The sequence below is a fragment of the Mytilus edulis genome, chromosome 7 (genome assembly GCF_963676685.1).
Source record: "Mytilus edulis chromosome 7, xbMytEdul2.2, whole genome shotgun sequence".
Classification (NCBI taxonomy): Eukaryota; Metazoa; Mollusca; class Bivalvia; order Mytilida; family Mytilidae; genus Mytilus; species Mytilus edulis.
Window position 1 is genome coordinate 2687054 of NC_092350.1, and position 16367 is coordinate 2703420.

The window sequence follows — 16367 nt, forward strand, 5'->3', positions numbered from 1 at the left end:
AACTACCTAGGTCACCGAAAGGCCATCAACAATATGTTACACAAATACTGCATTGTCAGCAATACATGGCACCAAATTGGCAAATGTAGAACTAGCGTCATGATCTATGTACAAAATAATGAAGGTAAAACATTATGATAGACATAAACCAACGACAACCATTGAATTTTAGGTTTCTGACACGAGACAAGCACATACAGAGTGTGGGGTTCAAACTTATTTAAAGGCGCTCCTACCCTCACGTTTCTGTTTCTAAGTGTATACTTCCTTTTTATGTATGTGTGTTTATTTGTACAGGGTGGACACAAGAAGAATGCACATACCGTCTGGCATAGCTCTTATTATATGTTTTGTGTCTATTGGTATGATCATACAAGGTAAGGTATTTCTTCCCTTTCACATATGTTGTGTATTGTTTTTCAAATTTATAAATGCGTAGTTATTTTAATTGATTTCAACACTGTCCATCATTAGTCATGAGCACTCATGAATTCATTCATTAATGTCTTTATTTCTTTAAAGTTGAGATATAATGATTAAATAAACAAAATTAAAAAAAGATCACACAACAATAATAATAAACGAAAAAGGAACAAGAACACAAACGTTGTTTTTTTTCACGTAAAGAAAAATACAGAGGTCACTCGGCATAAAATCTCTGATAAATTTGTATTGATGTGATTGCTTTATCTGTATTCATGGAGAATGGCATAATACTTAATTTTCTGACTGTAAAACAGAATCGTAAATTGATATTTTCTAGAGTACTCGAAACATACATCAAGAGATAACGGCATGCATACCACATCGGCTATAATCTAATATATGTAAACGATATATGAGGGGGAGGGGGTATGAAAAATCGAAATGAAATAAACAAAGGGTCAAAGTTCAAATTCCGAAGAGGCTGTATTGTCTTGTGCATATTATTTGAATAGCGAAAAGTTATTCTAATGCTTTATTCCCTAGCCGTCGCCCAGGATTGTGATTCTTCAAGATTGCATTCTTGTCTAAAAGAGTTCAACAACGTATTGGTATATACGAATATACTTGACAAGCGAAAAATATGCAGGTAAGATTTTCATTATTTAATACTTGTAGTTTTATTGTTTAAAAGAGGGACGGAAGATACCAGAGTGTCAGTCAAACTCAACGATTGAAAATAAACTAACATTAATAAAAATAAAAAGATAAACAGACACAATGGCAGATCCAGAACTTCTCATAAGGGGGAGGCTGACTTACCTAATGGGGGCCGCTCCTGTCATGCTTCAGTGATTATCTATATAATCAACTTTTTCCCATGTAAAGGGACCCAGGCCCCCTAGCCGCCCCTCTCCGATTCGCATATGAGACAAATATTAGTACAGAAGACAAAACATAGAAAACATAAGACTAAACGATACAAATCCCACCAAAAAATGGGGGTGATCTCAGGTGCTCTAGAGGCGTAAGTAGATCCTGGTCTAAACGCTTACCTGGCATGGCCTGTACGTTTTTCCTATATCAGCTCATATCTTTCTTGATATGTTGTTTCAGACATTTTGCTACTTTCATCACTTTAGAGATATTTATTATCACAATTGACTCTATTAAAGTTTTCCTAAAGTGACAATATTTTTGTTCGTCTACATCTAACATTTAAATGCACATGCAGGGTTGGAAATCATATTCACAGTTACATGAATGCCAGACAGCTGTTGAAATACATCAAATAGAATACTCATCACGATGTTTTCCTTTTTTAATATTTATGACAAAATTGGTAAAACTGATGTAGATATAAGAAGATGTGGTATGAGTGCCTGAAAGACAACTCTCCCTCCAAGTCACAGTTTGTAAAAGTAAACCAGTATAGGTCAAAGTACCGTCATCAAAACAGCAAGCTATAAAGGGCGCCAAAATGACTATTGTTAAACCATTCAATCGGGTAAACCAACGATATAAGTGTTAAAGAAACTAGAAACGAGACCCACTTATGAAACAAATCAACAAACGACAACTTTTGAACATCAGATTATGTATCTTATAAAAAATAATATTTTTTTATTGCATTTTAATGTCTATGATATTTTTTTTTTATTTAAATCCCAGTGCTGCACTTGTCCATTTGAATTGTTTGAATTCATTTGCTAACTGCGATAAGAATCTAGATAATAACATCGCCATTACCAAAAAGCTAATTTCGACCTACAATTGTGGTAGTGGTATGTATGATGTATGCAATATTATGTATATATATATATATATATATATATAAGTATAATTATGTCCGTCTAAAGTACAAAATCCTTATTATGATATCCTTATTTTCAAATGTTTTGAATCATTTTACAGGGATAAAAGAGGGGCGAAAGATACCAGAGGGACAGTCAAACTCATATTTCAAAAATAAGCTGCCAACTCTATGGCTAAAGAAGAAAAGACATAAAGACAAATAATAGAACACAACACAGAGTATTAAAAACTAAATACAAAGCAACCCTAACACTGGGGATAATCTCAGGTGATCCGGAAAGGTAAGCAGATCCTGCACCACATGCGGCACCCGTCGTGTCGCACATTTTATAACGAACCCAGTTAATCGTCATAGTTGTGAAAAGGAAAGTGGATTGAAGTAACGAAATAAGGAACATATCTGACCTATAATTGTTTACTTTTATAAATTGTTATTTGGATCGGGAGATGTCTCATTAGCACTCATACCACATTTTCCTATATCTATATCCGATATCATATGTAAAACGGTTATGTAATAATTGACGGCATGTCCCGACGATTCGCTAGGTGATAAATTAATAAATTGTTCTAAAATTAAGGTTTCATTGTACCATGATGCATTTACCTTCATGCTTCAAACGCAACAGTTTAAAAACATTTGTTTTCTTTGCAGGAAATGGTGTCGGAAGTGTTGTTTACAACTTGCATATTTTGTTTATAGGACTTGCATTTTATAAGCTTTATTAGATTTCTTCCATTTGTTATTAATATTTTATTTACAAATAATAGCTACATGATTAAGCCAATATAAATTTCAAAATGATATCAACAATTAAATACAAAATTCAACATCACGTGTTTAGATTTAGTTGTTCTATCTGTAAAATTAGATAGCAAAAAATAAAGAAATTGATTATAATACAAATCTACTGCTTAACCTTCGATCACAATCTTTGCAATTTTGCAGCAACATAAAAACTTTTGATTTTTCTACGCTATATATACTACTATTCCCCATGCTCAGTTGAAAGATCGACTTCAACATCTCATACAACAGAGCTTTTTCTATAAAAATGGGAATCTTAGATACAAATTTCTTGTTTTGGGTTACAATAATTCATATTTTGAGAAGAATCACACTGAATCTTCCAGAAAATATACTGAAGATGATATTATCAAAATGCTGGACTTTTTGATCGACAATATATTTGTTGAGTTTGGAGGATTTATATTTCAACAGACAATCGGTATTCCAATGGGCACTAATTGTGCACCCCTGCTGGTTGATTTGTTTTTGTACTCGTATGAAGCAGAATTCATTCAGAACCTTCTAAAAGACAAAAAGAAAAAGCACCTTGCGAAATTCTTTTATTTTACTTTCCGATATATTGATGATGTTCTATCATTGAATAACCCATACTTCAGCCAATACTTACATCTCATGTATCCCAGTGAACTTGAAATTAAGGATACTACTGATACTAGAAGGACTGCTTCATACCTTGATCTTTTCCTCAATATTGACGTAGATGGACGACTTCACACGAAAATCTATGACAAATCGGACGATTTCAACTTCCAAATTATCAATTTCCCATTTCTCAGCAGTAACATACCAACTGCCCCTTCGTATGGTGTTTACAATTGATACGTTATTCACGTGCTTGTGCACACTATACGGACTTCATATACAGGAGTGTGCTCCTTACGCAGAAACTACTCCAACAAAGTTATGAGGAGGACAGATTAAAATTGACACTCCGTAAATTTTATGGACACCATCACGAATTGGTGGATCCATACGATGTGTCTTTAACCAAACTAGCTAAGGACATTTTTATCACATGGTAGATTGTGGTTTGTCATTATGTCGTCTAATCTTTTAATTACCAAACGTGACTTATTCCCGATTGTGACTGTTTTGCTGAGTGTGAATTCGCATTACTATAAGACGTGTTACGGTACTTGTCTATCCCAAATTCATTTATTTAGTTTAAATGTTTAATGTTGTATTTGTAATTCTCATCGGATTTTGTCAAATGTGTTGACGTCTTTTCTATTATATTTATGTGTTATGGAAAGAAAATTAATCACCGCCGTCATTTATTAGATGTAATTTTGGTCAGCGTAATCTGTACGATAATTTACGTTTGAAGTTGGATTCATAACAAACTGGACATATATATATATTATAGTTAATTGCTATTAATAAGTATTGCAATATGCATTGTGTTTAAATGCAATATCAGTATTTAGTTCTATTATAATCATTAATCAATTCTAATTCTATCTTACTTTTGAGATATAGTTTTTCATATATGACGTCATTTTTCTGCTGTTTCATAAATTTCATAAATTCAAATGTGACGTAATTTGTAATGCTTTTTTACCATCGTATATGACGTCATTTTCATAATTTACTGCGTTGAGGCCTGGACTGAGTCGGGTGTGTCTATTCTGTGTTGGTCTTTGCATTATGTATTCGTGTTTGGTTTCTGTAATGAGTTAAGACTTCAGTTTCATTATGTATATCTGTTATATTCATTTGATAAAATTTACTGTTTGCAATAGTATTAATTGTTCTAAATAATAAGGATGTTCATATCCCAAGCATAAAAATAAAGCCGTATTTGACATAGCCTTTTTCAACTTTTGATCTTCAGTGGTGTACAACTTTGTACTTTTTTTCGCTTTCGATCTTTTATATCTGGGCGTCACTGGTGAGTCTTGTGTGGACGAGGCGCGTTTTTGACGTATTGAATTTTAAACCTGATGCTTTTTGTTATTCATTAATCATGTGTTTCTTTGTCTAATACGTTATCCTATTTATTTGTACTGTAGTTCTGTAATATTATGTTGTCATTTTAATGTTATATTTAACATTGCCATTAAAGTGCGAGGTTTGACATGTCACAAAACCAGGTTCAACCCACCATTGTTTCCTTTTAAAATGACCTGTACCAAGTCAGGAATATGGCCATTGTTATATTATTGTTTGTTTCTGTGTGTGTTACATTTTAACGTTGCGTCGTTTGTTTTCTCTTATTTTTTAGTGTAATTTCACATTGCGATAAGATGTGTCACGGTACTTGTCTATCCCAAATTCATGTATTTGGTTTTGATGTTATATTTGTTATTCTCGTGGGATTTTGTCTGATGCTTGGTCCGTTTCTGTGTGTGCTATATTTTAGTGTTGTGTCGTTGTTCTCCTCTTATATTTAATGCGTTTCCCTCGGTTTTAGATTGTTACCCCGATTTTGTTTTTGTCCATGGATTTATGAGTTTTGAACAACGGTATACTACTGTTGCCTTTATGTACAGTAACAAAACAATATGAATTATATCAACACCCCTTGACTTACAGTAACAAAACAATTTGAATTATATCAACACCTTTGACTTATAGTAACAAAACAATATGAATTATATCACCATCCCTTGACTTACAGTAACACAACAACATCAATTATATCAACATCCCTTGACTTACAGTAACAAAACAATATGAATTATATCAACACCCCTTGACTTACAGTAACAAAACAATATTAATTATGTCAACGTCCCTTAACTTACAGTAACAAAACAATATGAATTATATCAACATCCCTTGACTTACAGTAACACAACAACATCAATTATATCAACATCCCTTAACTTACAGTAACAAAACAATATGAATTATCTCAACGCCCCTTGACTTACAGTAACAAAACAATATGAATTATATCAACACCCCTTGACTTACAGTAACAAAACAATATGAAATATATCAACACCCTTTGACTTACAGTAACAAAACAATATGAATTATATCAACACCCCTTGACTTACAGTAACAAAACAATATGAATTGTATCAACACCCCTTGACTTACAGTAACAAAACTTTATGAATTATATCAACACCCCTTGACTTACAGTAACAAAACAATGTGAATTATATCAACACCCCTTGATTTACAGTAACAAAACAATATGAATTATATCAACACTTCTTGACTAACAGTAACAAAACAATGTGAATTATATCAACACCCCTTGACTTACAGTAACAAAACAATATGAATTATCTCAACGCCCCTTGACTTACAGTAACAAAACAATATGAATTATATCAACACCCCTTGACTTACAGTAACAAAAAAAATATGAATTAAATCAACACCCTTTACTTACAGTAACCAAAAAATGTGAATTATATCAACACCCCTTGACTTACAGTAACAAAACAATATGAATTATATCAACACCCCTTGACTTACAGTAACAAAACAATATGAATTATAGCAACACCCCTTGACTTACAGTAACAAAGCAATCAGAATTATATCAACACCCCTTGACTTACAGTAACAAAACTATATAAATTATATCAACACCCCTTGACTTACAGTAACAAATCAATATGAATTATACCAACACCCCTTGACTTACAGTAACAAACCAATATGAATTATATCAACACCCCTTGACTTACAGTAACCAAAAAATGTGAATTATATCAACACCCCTTGACTTACAGTAACCAAAACAATATGAATTATATCAACACCCCTTGACTTACAGTAACAAAACAATATGAATTATATCAACACCCCTTGACTTACAGTAACAAAACAATATGAATTATAGCAACACCCCGTGACTTACAGTAACAAAACAATATGAATTATATCAACACCCCTTGACTTACAGTAACAAAACAATATGAATTATATCAACATCCCTTGACTAACAGTAACAAAACAATATGAATTATATCAACACCCCGTGACTTACAGTAACAAAACAATATGAATTATATCAACACCCCTTGACTTACAGTAACAAAACAATATGAATTATAGCAACACCCCTTGACTTACAGTAACAAAACAATAAGAATTATATCAACACCCCTTGACTTACAGTAACAAAACTATATAAATTATATCAACACCCCTTGACTTACAGTAACAAATCAATATGAATTATACCAACACCCCTTGACTTACAGTAACAAAACAATATGAATTATATCAACACCCCTTGACTTACAGTAACAAAACAATATGAATTATATCAACACCCCTTGACTTACAGTAACAAAACAATATGAATTATATTAACACCCCTTGACTTAGAGTAACAAAACTATATGACTTATATCAACATACCTTGACTTACAGTAACAAATCAATATGAATTATACCAACACCCCTTGACTTACAGTAACAAACCAATATGAATTATATCAACACCCCTTGACTTACAGTAACCAAAAAATGTGAATTATATCAACACCCCTTGACTTACAGTAACCAAAACAATATGAATTATATCAACACCCCTTGACTTACAGTAACAAAACAATATGAATTATATCAACACCCCTTGACTTACAGTAACAAAACAATATGAATTATAGCAACACCCCGTGACTTACAGTAACAAAACAATATGAATTATATCAACACCCCTTGACTTACAGTAACAAAACAATATGAATTATATCAACATCCCTTGACTTACAGTAACAAAACAATATGAATTATATCAACACCCCGTGACTTACAGTAACAAAACAATATGAATTATATCAACACCCCTTGACTTACAGTAACAAAACAATATGAATTATAGCAACACCCCTTGACTTACAGTAACAAAACAATAAGAATTATATCAACACCCCTTGACTTACAGTAACAAAACTATATAAATTATATCAACACCCCTTGACTTACAGTAACAAATCAATATGAATTATACCAACACCCCTTGACTTACAGTAACAAAACAATATGAATTATATCAACACCCCTTGACTTACAGTAACAAAACAATATGAATTATATCAACACCCCTTGACTTACAGTAACAAAACAATATGAATTATATTAACACCCCTTGACTTAGAGTAACAAAACTATATGACTTATATCAACATACCTTGACTTACAGTAACAAAACAATATGAATTATATCAACACCCCGTGACTTAAAGTAACAAAACAATGTGAATTATATCAACACCCCTTGATCTACAGTAACCAAAACAATATGAATTATATCAACACCCCTTGACTTACAGTAACAAAACAATATGAATTATATCAACATCCCTTGACTTACAGTAACAAAACTAAATGAATCATATCAACACCCCTTGACTTACAGTAACAAAACTATATGAATTATATCAACACCCCTTGACTTACAGTAACAAAACTAGAATTATATCAACGCCCCTTGACCTACAGTAACAAAACAATGTGAATTATATCAACACCCCTTGACTTACAGTAACAAAACAATATGAATTATATCAACACCCCTTGACTTACAGTAACAAAACAATGTGAAGTATATAAACACCCCTTGACTTTCAGTAACAAAACTATTTGAATTATATCAACACCCCTTGACTAACAGTAACACAACAATAAGAATAATATCGACACCCCTTGACTTACAGTAACAAAACAATATGAATTATAGCAACACCCCTTGACTCACAGTAACAACACAATATGAATTATATCAACACTCCTTGGCGTACAGTAACAAAACAATATGAATTATAGCAACACCCCTTGACTCACAGTAACAAAACAATATGAATTATATCAACACCCCTTGACTTACAGTAACAAAACAATATAAATTTTATAAACACCCTTTGACATTCAGTAACAAAACAATATGAATTATATCAACACCCCTTGATATTCAGTAACAAAACAATATGAATTATATCAACATCCCTTGACTTACAGTAACAAAACAATATGAATTATATCAACACCCCTTGACATAAAGTAACACAACAATATGAATTATATCAACACCCCTTGACTTACAGTAACCAAAACAATATGAATTATATCAACACCCCTTGACTTACAGTAACAAAACAATATGAATTATATCAACACCCCTTGACTTACAGTATCAAAACAATATGAATTATAGCAACACCCCGTGACTTACAGTAACAAAACAATATGAATTATATCAACACCCCTTGACTTACAGTAACAAAACAATATGAATTATATCAACATCCCTTGACTTACAGTAACAAAACAATATGAATTATATCAACACCCCGTGACTAACAGTAACAAAACAATATGAATTATATCAACACCCCTTGACTTACAGTAACAAAACAATATGAATTATAGCAACACCCCTTGACTTACAGTAACAAAACAATAAGAATTATATCAACACCCCTTGACTTACAGTAACAAAACTATATAAATTATATCAACACCCCTTGACTTACAGTAACAAATCAATATGAATTATACCAACACCCCTTGACTTACAGTAACAAAACAATATGAATTATATCAACACCCCTTGACTTACAGTAACAAAACAATATGAATTATATCAACACCCCTTGACTTACAGTAACAAAACAATATGAATTATATCAACACCCCTTGACTTACAGTAACAAAACAATATGAATTATATTAACACCCCTTGACTTAGAGTAACAAAACTATATGACTTATATCAACATACCTTGACTTACAGTAACAAAACAATATGAATTATATCAACACCCCGTGACTTAAAGTAACAAAACAATGTGAATTATATCAACACCCCTTGATCTACAGTAACCAAAACAATATGAATTATATCAACACCCCTTGACTTACAGTAACAAAACAATATGAATTATATCAACACCCCTTGACTTACAGTAACAAAACTAAATGAATCATATCAACACCCCTTGACTTACAGTAACAAAACTATATGAATTATATCAACACCCCTTGACTTACAGTAACAAAACTAGAATTATATCAACGCCCCTTGACCTACAGTAACAAAACAATGTGAATTATATCAACACCCCTTGACTTACAGTAACAAAACAATATGAATTATATCAACACCCCTTGACTTACAGTAACAAAACAATGTGAAGTATATAAACACCCCTTGACTTTCAGTAACAAAACTATTTGAATTATATCAACACCCCTTGACTAACAGTAACACAACAATAAGAATAATATCGACACCCCTTGACTTACAGTAACAAAACAATATGAATTATAGCAACACCCCTTGACTCACAGTAACAAAACAATATGAATTATATCAACACTCCTTGGCGTACAGTAACAAAACAATATGAATTATAGCAACACCCCTTGACTCACAGTAACAAAACAATATGAATTATATCAACACCCCTTGACTTACAGTAACAAAACAATATAAATTTTATAAACACCCTTTGACATTCAGTAACAAAACAATATGAATTATATCAACACCCCTTGATATTCAGTAACAAAACAATATGAATTATATCAACATCCCTTGACTTACAGTAACAAAACAATATGAATTATATCAACACCCCTTGACTTAAAGTAACACAACAATATGAATTATATCAACACCCCTTGACTTACAGTAACAAAACAATATGAATTATATCAACACCCTTTGACGTACAGTAACAAAACTAGAATGATATCAACACCCCTTGACTTACAGTAACAAAACAATATAAATTTTATAAACATCCCTTGACTTCAGTAACAAAACAATATGAATTATATCAACACCCCTTGACTTACAGTAACAAAACAATATGAATTATATCAACACCCCTTGACTTACAGTAACAAAACAATATGAATTATATCAACACCCCTTGACTTACAGTAACAAAACAATGTGAATTATACCAACATCCCTTGACTTACAGTAACAAAACAATATGAATTATATCAACACCCCTTGACTTACAGTAACACAACAATATGAATTATATCAACACCCCTTGACTTACAGTAACAAAACAATGTGAATTATACCAACATCCCTTGACTTACAGTAACAAAACAATGTGAATTATACCAACATCCCTTGACTTACAGTAACAAAACTATATGAATTATGTCAACACCCTTTGACTTACAGTGACAAAACAATATGAATTATATCAACACCCCTTGACTTACAGTAACAAAACTAGAATTATATCAACGCCCCTTGACTTACAGTGACAAAACTATATGCATTATATCAACACCCCTTGACTTACAGTAACAAAACAATGTGAACTATATCAACACCCCTTGACTTACAGTAACAAAACAATATGAATTATATCAACACCCCTTGACTTACAGTAACACAACAATATGACTTATAGCAACATCCCTTGACTCACAGTAACAAAACAATGTGAATTATACCAACATCCCTTGACTTACAGTAACAAAACTATATGAATTATGTCAACACCCCTTGACTTACAGTGACAAAACAATATGAATTATATCAACACCCCTTGACTTACAGTAACAAAACTAGAATTATATCAACAACCCTTGACTTACAGTGACAAAACTATATGCATTATATCAACACCCCTTGACTTACAGTAACAAAACTAGAATTATATCAACAACCCTTGACTTACAGTGACAAAACTATATGCATTATATCAACACCCCTTGACTTACAGTAACAAAACAATGTGAATTATATCAACACCCCTTGACTTACAGTAACAAAACAATGTGAATTATATCAACACCCCTTGACTTACAGTAACACAACAATATGACTTATAGCAACATCCCTTGACTTACAGTAACAAAACAATGTGAATTATACCAACATCCCTTGACTTACAGTAACAAAACTATATGAATTATGTCAACACCACTTGACTTACAGTGACAAAACAATATGAATTATATCAACACCCCTTGACTTACAGTAACAAAACTAGAATTATATCAACAACCCTTGACTTACAGTGACAAAACTATATGCATTATATCAACACCCCTTGACTTACAGTAACAAAACTATTATTTGGCAAAACATTCATCACACAATAGAAGAATTACTTTCATTAACATACATCGATACCACTGACAGTCAGCTATTTTTATCCGCGAGTGTAACCAACTCGGTGATCAGTGTGTAACCAACTCGGTGTTTCGGACGTGACTTGATTCATAACAAACTTTATTTACATTTTCCTCAGATAATTTTAGAAAATTTACTTGCTATTCATTCGTTATTTTTTATCTGTCTGGTCGTATGTGTCAAAACGCTTTTTTATACTACACACCGTCGACATCCAATTTAACGTTACATCATTCCGAATGTATGTCATTATAGTGCTTTGAAAGTCCACAATGAATTATTTTAACTTCATATAGTCCGATTTATCATCTCGAAGAAGTGAAAAATAATAGTTATATCAATTATTTATCAAAGCTGGTATATAGATCAGATATATATAGTCCTGAATAAGTAAACATTAAATACTGAAAAAAGCATTGAAAATAGCATAAACATGTCAAAACAAATTGAAAACAGCATGTTTTATAATTTCTTGTGTCCGAAGCGCTTTTTCTTTATTCACCTTCACCAGGAACGCTCAAAGCCAAACATTTGAAATTCGAAGATGTATAAGTACCGAAATCGTTGAAGATACTGTGGATTCATTATTATTCGTTGGATACCAATTTTTGTGGTTTTGGTGGGAACAGGTGAACCAGTAATTCAAATGTTCAAACAAATACACATTTGCTATAAGCTCTGTATGCAGACCTTGACAAAACCACGAAATCAAATACCCACCAACATGCTGTGTTTCCTCAATCCACGAAAATTGATTCCCACGAAAATAAATGAATCCGCAGTACCTAAAATAAAAAGGCAAATTCATCTAAAGCCACCTCTGCCTGAGGGAGTTGAAACCTCAATACTTTCATAATATTTTCTAAATTCATAAACGGACAACTTATGTACAGTTTGTTAAACCAAGTCAGTACCGAAATACTGACTACTGGGCAGATAATACCCTCGGGGACTGATAGTCCACCAGCAGAGGTATCGACTCGGTGATGTAAGAAATTGAAAACAAACGTTTAATAATTCCTTGCGTCCGAAGCGCTTTTCTGGATTTACTTTCATTAGGAACGATCAAAGCCAAACATTTGAAATCCGAAGATGTTTAAGTACCGAAACCGTTGAAGAGCTATATTTGTCAAAAATACCTAAATCATATAGCTATATTCATCTAAAGCCAACTTTCCCTCAGGGAATTAAAACCTTAGTTTCTTAATAATTTATAAATTTATAAACGGACAATTTTATTAAAGTTTGTTAATCATGTCAGTACCGAAAAACTGACTACTGGGCTGATAATACCCTCGGGGACTGATATTCTACCAGCAGAGGTATCGACCCAGTGATGTAAAAAATTGAATACAACAGTGGTACTAGTTTCTTGCGTCCGAAGCGTTTTTCTGTCAAATGTCAAATTAACAAGAAATTACGATTTAAGAGTACTCGCAATTTCTGACAGCTAGATAAAAACCAACAACAATCAATAATAGAATCCATGCACCAGAGAAGGACTAAAATCAACTAAAACACTTTCAAGGGATTTTGTATTTTAACGTCATGGACAGTCCTAGAAGACATGACTTTTGCAATGCCAAAATAAATGTATCCACAGGAAGTAGGATAGTTAGAATCACTATATAGTGATTTCGGCGATTTTAGTACAAGATTATTTTATTAACAACATAATAATTAAGAAATAATTCATGGAAGCCATAGATTTGTTGGAAATTTACACATGGCCTGGGCCGTGATATTCGAATTTTATCCTGAGCGTTAGATTTGTTGGAAATTTACACATGACCTGGGCCGTGATATTCGAATTTTATCCTGAGCGTAAATTTACAACAAATCTATGGCTTCCATGAATTATTTAGATTCTAATAGGACAAATACGATCATTAAAAAACTTCAGCGATGATGGGTATACCGTGTGTGTGGCTGTTCTATTTTACCCACTGTTCGATAAATGTAAAACAAATCTAATAAACCTGCATGAATGATTTCTTAACTAACCGCTAGAAAAAAAAATGTGATTACTTTTTTTACTTCTCAGTAAACCCAACATTTGCAATTTTAAATTTACATTTTTTTTATCGTAAGCTACCGTTAAATTCACTGTTGACATGTTGTAACCAAGGAGCCGCCATGTTGACTTGCTGAAATTAGTAAATGTGCGAATAATGGAATAGAACAGAAAACAAGCAACACCTACCTCAATACTTTATTTTAATGCAATTGTATCCGAGTTTAGAAGGTAAACGCAATAGAAAAACCAACAGCTTTGACATTTTCATTCGTATGACGTCATGTTTTGAAATGACGTTAATGTGCCAAAATCATTACTGGAATTTCGCGGAATTTTAATGTACTTTGTTTTTGTCCATTTTCCCGTTCTCTAAATGTGTAAATTCTTTTTGTTATGCGTCAGAATCAGAATAAATGTTCTGTAGGGTTTTTATTCAATTGTTATTGTTGACACAGCGAAATCCACAACCGTTTACACATAGGTTACGATACATGTGGATTTACGTGGGAGGCATATTTAAACAGCCATTTATGTACATCTTGGAGTCTGCGCTAAGTATAGATATATCGAGAATTTTATCACGGTGTTGTTTACAAAGCGAAAGAAGCACGTCATATTAGAATATTTATTAATCTAATCTTGCTTGTTACAAATTTCACCAAGAGTCCAAGCTTCTCTTGATTTACCCTGTTACACTCCACTGGTTATCCATGGAAATAAACAGCTGATCTAACTTATTGACTTATAAAAAATAATATAAAGGATGTATAATTGTCTTATGCAGAGATTTATCAATGCTAACATTTATTTTTAATTGACAATAACGTTGGACATCCTGATTGATATGCATCTATACGTTTATTAAATTCATTTTCAAAAATACTAAAGACATCAACAGTTTTTGTTCTCTGCTCGGATACATAGTTTGACTTATAAATAGAAAAAACTTAATACTGTTAGTATATAATTCAAAAAGCAATATTTACTATCTGTGATTTTATATCCAAATACCAGATGTTGCAATTTAATATCAAAATCTATTTTACTTCTTTTAAAGAGTTCATAGATTTTTTGCAAATATTTATTTTAATATCTACACTTTAGAAAATAATGAGCATAATCTTCTTCTTGCTTACAAAAATTTCACCTATCTGTCTTAGCTACTTTCCACTGCAATAACAGTTTTTTAGTTGGAACAATATAATGTAATAATTTCCATCTAAATGTTTTTAATCTATTTTCAGTCATATATTCAAAACAAATGTGTACAATGAATTTATATTAAGATTTCTTGTATTTGTAGGATTCTAAGCCATCTGTTTATCCCTATTGACGAGTTATATAACATTTTATTTGTTAATAATGTAGTCTCGATTAAATGATTTTTCGATATGATTTTATTTCTCTGATTATTAACTGTAGTTTTGACAGATATCTCTTTTTGAACAACTTGAATCCATTCTACTGGTATAGATTTTTTTTAATTTGTGAAATTCGGCGATCCACTTTATTGTGAACTTTAATTTGTTAAGAATGTAGATTTCCGATAATGACATTTTATCATCGAAGATATCATTTATGTAAATTAGATCACTCATAATCCAGTTCTCGAATATAATATGTTTATTACCAAATTTTATAAATATATTTCCCCATATTACTTGCTTTCTAATATCGAGAAATGTGTTTGGCCCCCGCCAGTCATATTCCAATATTGAATTACTTCTTTATAAAACGCAGGAATATCTTTAAAATATCTTAAAGATTTAATATCACTAAAATTCATATTAAAAATTGACAAGATATTGTTTGAAACATTCAAGTCTCATTTACCAATCAATTTTATTACAATAGTACCGTAACATTTAGGATGTTAGTTACCGTTTTTTACAAGTACAGCCAAATTTACTAATCAAATCACTGTTTCTATGAAACAATTTAGTAAAAGTTGTCAGTTTAACTATGACATTTGGTAACTGTTTACATGTTAGTGAAGAAAATATAAAGATATCATACTTATAACTTGGTAAGACAGCCGCGAGTGTCGTCTATATAAAAGTCATTAGTAGCGCAAGACTGTATGTATTGTATGTTAATATCTTTTTTACGGCATAAAGTGACCTATGATTTTACCTTTTAATAAATCGCGATCTGTATTCTAACTGTTTTATTATGTTTTGTTTTGACTCATATTTTCTGTTAATACGCAAAACAAATCT

At 31.8% G+C, this 16367-nt stretch overlaps 1 long non-coding RNA gene across 1 annotated transcript; it reads left to right on the forward strand.

Moving 5' to 3' along the window:
* Positions 1 to 283: 283 nt before the first annotated feature.
* LOC139482743 (uncharacterized) lies at positions 284 to 3137 on the forward strand. The gene is made up of 4 exons (XR_011654938.1): positions 284 to 377; positions 970 to 1072; positions 2095 to 2207; positions 2894 to 3137. It is a non-coding gene; the product is annotated as an uncharacterized lncRNA (long non-coding RNA).
* The last annotated feature ends 13230 nt before the right edge of the window (positions 3138 to 16367 follow it).